At 47.7% G+C, this 4673-nt stretch overlaps 1 pseudogene; it reads left to right on the top strand.

Annotated features, from left to right (window-relative positions):
- Positions 1-3648: 3648 nt before the first annotated feature.
- Positions 3649-3795, top strand: LOC149437378 (U2 spliceosomal RNA; annotated as a pseudogene).
- Positions 3796-4673: the final 878 nt, after the last annotated feature.

Genomic DNA, 4673 nt, shown 5'->3' with positions numbered 1-4673 from the left:
CTCCATCCCCTTGGCCTCTTCAGCTTCCTCAGCCTCCCAGACCCTCTCTTGGTCTCCCAGACTCTCATAGCTGGCCAGATTTTCCCAGTCCTTGGGCCCAGAATCCCCCTCACAAGGGTTGTAGTCTCCACCAGTAGCTTCCAGCTCTTCTGACAGGGCTCTGTCTTGCAACTGCTATTCCACCTCCCGCACCTTTGAGTTATGCTCAGATCTGCCTTATAACGCGTGTGTGCACCTGGACACACAGACACCCTGCAGAACTTCTGAAAAACCTGGACACAAGACTGAAGACTCTGTCCCACCCAGGGGCGGACTGACCATTTGGAAACTCGGGCACTTCCCAAGGGCGCGGGGTCAGTAGGGGGCCCCATAAGATGCCCCTGGTACCTTTTTCATAGGCTTTTTTGAGTTTGGGCAAGGACACAGGGGCCCCATGATCCCCTATTGCCCGGGGGCCCCATGAGTTGTCAGTCCGCCCCTGGTCCCACCCAATACTTTTTGAAGCCTTCAAGTTTACAGCCCCGATGCAGACTTACCAAATCCAGGGAACACTTAAAACATAGCTTTCTCTGCTCGCAAAACATTTGCTGGAGCCTCTCAGACTGACTGTTTGAGAGTCCTCTGTCCTTCTCAACCCATTTCCACAGTGACAGAGCCTCATACAGTCACATTGCACACAATGATTTATGCTGGATTTGTGTGGGCAGAAAACAGGGACAAGGAAAGAAAGCCATTATGAACCATAGCCGGAGTGGGACCATGACCTAAGATGACCTAAGTTATGACTTAGAATGGCAAAGGGTGGCAAGCTGGCCTATTCAGGCTCCAGGGCAAGCAAAACAATGGGCTTTCTTGCTATCAGCACAGCAGTCAGGTGATATTTCAGCTGTGTTCTAAATTTCCGCTGAAGATATCTTCTGTCCCGTCTACGATTTAGCTGACCTGAGAAGGCCAACAGTACTTTAATGAGCTGCCGAGTACCTGTAACAACACGAAGAGCCATGAATGGTGGGCAGAGGTCAGTTCTTTATTCTGAGCATCAGAACCCAATTGGCGCGGCAGAAGCAAGGAGCGAACAGATTCGGTGAGTGTGTCTCTGTTCAGCTGATAGATTTTAAGCCATTCCAACCAATGCTGGTGGCAAATTGTATACATAATATCGTTTTAAATATGTTATATACTTGTTAAAGGAATACTTATAGGTTAAATGTAAATGTTTTAATAGTCTATAAATTGATTTTTTATGTAGGAATCATAAAGAAAGTACAGCATGCCTTCATACGGTAGACCTATGTCCAGGGGCGGACTGACCATTTGGAAACTCGGGCACTGCCTGAGGGCCCGGGCTCAGTAGGGGGCCCCAATGGATGCCCCTGGTACCTTTTTCATAGGTTTTTTTGAGTTTGGGCAAGGACACAGGGGCCCCATGATCTCCTATTGCCCGGGGGCCCCATGAGTTGTCAGTCCGCCCCTGCCTGTGTCTAAAATCTTAGAGATCATTCACACCATAAGGTGCATCTGAGCATGTGCATCTCTTGCGTGTTCCCATGCTCTGCATGTAGGGCAGCCCATTCATTTCAATAGGGCAGTCCTACGAGTGTGAATTGTGCAAAAATGGTGCAGGCACGATTTTTAAAATTGATCCGCTCAGAGGGGTATTTACCGTGAGGCAAACGAGGCGTTTGCCTAGGGTGGACATTTTTAGGAGGGGGGAAGGGCAGTGCCGCCCCCAGGAAGAAGGGACCCGGTGAGCAGGGGCAGACTGACCCATAAGGGGCTCCTGAGAGGATGTGGCAGGATGGAGTAAGCAGGTCCAGTCCTGAGAGTAGAGAGACTGGTAGGCAAAGGTTCAACAGAAGGAGAGTGGTGGTGGTGGCCCTGGGGGGAGTGTTTGGCAGAGAGTGGTGGTGGCGGGGCTCATGGGGGGTGGGTGGAGAGTCGTGGCAGCGAGGCTTGGGGGGGGGGTTGGTGGAGAGGGACGGTGGCAAGATGGGGGTTTGGGAGTTGGCTTAGAGTGGCGGGGCCTGGGGGGTGTTGCCAGAGAGTGGTGGCGGTGGGGTAAGAAGGGAGGAGCCCAATTTTAGTGTTGCCAGAAACTAAATACACTACTGCTGCCGCTTTAGACCGTATACATACATAGATTTTACATGGGGTGGGGGGGAGGGTGTCTTTTGGGGATTCAATTGATTTTTGTAGCATTACATAATATAATCCTTTTTTTGAGTATTTTTCTGGTTGACCCATGGGTTGGGTTTTTGATTATTTTTTGTTTGTTTGTTTAATTTTTGTTCACTTTCTTTATTAGTTTCCTGGGTAGTCTCTGTCCATATGTCCTTTTTTTTTTTCTTGCACTATTGATCTGAAGCAGTCTTAGACATATTGAATTCATGCTCATAGTCTTTATGTAGCTTTTTTCTCATGCTCCTAAGACACAACTGATGTTTTTTTATCCATCCAATGTATAAGTTCCCATAGCTACATTAGTTCCCCACCTCCATGACTAAGCCCTGGGGGCAGGACGAAACGCGTCGGGGACATGGCCTGGATGGAGCCGGGTGATGTGCTCTTCATCTGTTTGGCTTTTGTTTGGTGTGGGCTCTCTTTGTGAGTGTATACAGAGTTGGGATGGGCTCTCTTTGTGACTGTATACAGTGCCGGGATGGGCTCTCTTTGTGACTGTATACAGAGTCGGGATGGGCTCTCTTTGTGAGTGGATACAGAGTCAGGATGGGCTCTCTTTGTGAGTGTATACAGAGTTGGGATGGGCTCTCTTTGTGACTGTATACAGAGTCAGGATGGGCTCTCTTTGTGACTGTATATAGTGCCGGGATGGGTTCTCTTTGTGAATGTATACAGAGTTGGGATGGGCTCTCTTTGTGAGTGTATACAGAGTCAGGATGGGCTCTCTTTGTGAGTGTATACAGAGTTGGGATGGGCTCTCTTTGTGAGTGTATACAGAGTCGGGATGGGCTCTCTTTGTGAGTGTATACAGAGTCAGGATGGGCTCTCTTTGTGACTGTATATAGTGCCGGGATGGGCTCTCTTTGTGAGTGTATACAGAGTCGGGATGGGTTCTCTTTGTGAGTGTATACAGTGTCGGGATGGGCTCTCTTAGTGAGTGTATACAGAGCTGGGATGGGCTCTTTTTGTGAGTGTATACAGAGCCGGGATGGGCTCTCTCTACATCAGCACCCTTTTTTCAGTGCAAGTCACTGGAACCTGAGATGGAGACCTAGAATAGCAGCCCTTACGAAGTTCTTACGATGTATGGTCACATGCCTTTGGGCCATTGTACATGCATTTGGCAGATGCCATTAAGGATTTCATGAGGTGTATCCGAGCATGTGTGTTCCCACATCTTGTTTAGGGCAGCCTAGTCATTTTAATGGGCTGTCCTATGTGTGTGAAATGAGCAAAAAGGCGCCATTTTTAAAATAGCATATCACCAAACCGCATGGAACTGCGAAACATGAAACCATCTCTTCTTTCTAAGCCATATGACACCCTCCCAGAACTGGACAACTGCGCTGTAGCCATCATTTGGCGATAGCGCAGTTGTGAAGTGGTTAAATTGAACATAAATATAAATACATTGAAGAAGATAAGACCAGCAGATAGGATGTAGGGGTGTAATATTTTAATAAATAAATAGCTTCTCGGCCTTTTCGTTAAGATCAAGTGTAATATCTGTTTTTATCAGTTTTTGGGAACGGTATGCTGGTGCCACTTGGTGAGTAGGGGTGCAGGTTAGTAATTACCAAAGTAATAAGGTGGGTATGGTGGGAGGGATCCTTTTCCTGTAGGGTTAATTCTGGCCTGGCGCAACAGGCATGTCCCCGATTGAAGGCAAGACTCTTCCTAAGTGCTAAAGCATTTCTGGAAGGAATAGGGCTGCATCCCCTGGAGATGCAAGGAGCTTCTGCTGATGTGCCACCTGTGGGTGGGATCTCAGGGGCGCCAGACAAAACCACTATGGGTCTGGGACCCCACTGAGTTTTCACTGGCACTAAGTTCGTGTCACTTTTGCTGCTTTCCACACACTTCTAAGACGGGCCTTCTGGCTAGCTCAGAGCAATTTGCTTGGCAAGGCCTACTTTGTACAACGCACATGGCACTTTTTTATTTAGTTGACTTATTTATCATGGAAAGTTACACTGCAGATGTGTTTATTGTTTTTTTTTTGCAGAGATGGAGGGTTCAGGCTTGTCAGGGCCTGCTTTGATCTCAGGAAGAGGATCTATGGCCCCCATAGGTCTGTCTTCAGGAGAGTCCTTACCAAATTCTTGACTTGCGCCAACTTTGGTAGGACCATAAAGAGCAAGGTTCACTTGGCTTCAGCCTAAGTAGATTATTGAGTACCTTGTCTCTGTCAGGAGCCTTGCAACCTGGGGGTGTAAGGAATTGAGGCACTTTATTGTTGAAGGTTGGTCCTATCTTGTACCCTTCGCGCACTTTTTTGTGTTCTGTGATTTCTAGTGTAGCGCTACCCCCAAAAGGGCCACTGGTATTTACTGGTTTTTGCTTGAAAGCACAGAGGCTGCTCACCACCACAAGTACCAGTCCATTCACACTGACCATTATAATAATGTCTACAGTCTGTCTTTTTTAGATTTATTGCTGTTAAAAACTTTAACAGGAGAGGGGATTAGGGCATGGGATACTCCAAAATGTTC

This window comes from Staurois parvus, unplaced genomic scaffold (genome assembly GCF_062004578.1).
Source record: "Staurois parvus isolate SC_StPar_1 unplaced genomic scaffold, SC_StPar_1.0 ptg001301l, whole genome shotgun sequence".
NCBI lineage: Eukaryota > Metazoa > Chordata > Amphibia > Anura > Ranidae > Staurois > Staurois parvus.
The sequence above is the reverse complement of the archived record's forward strand: the minus strand, read 5'-3'. Positions and strand labels throughout refer to the sequence as shown.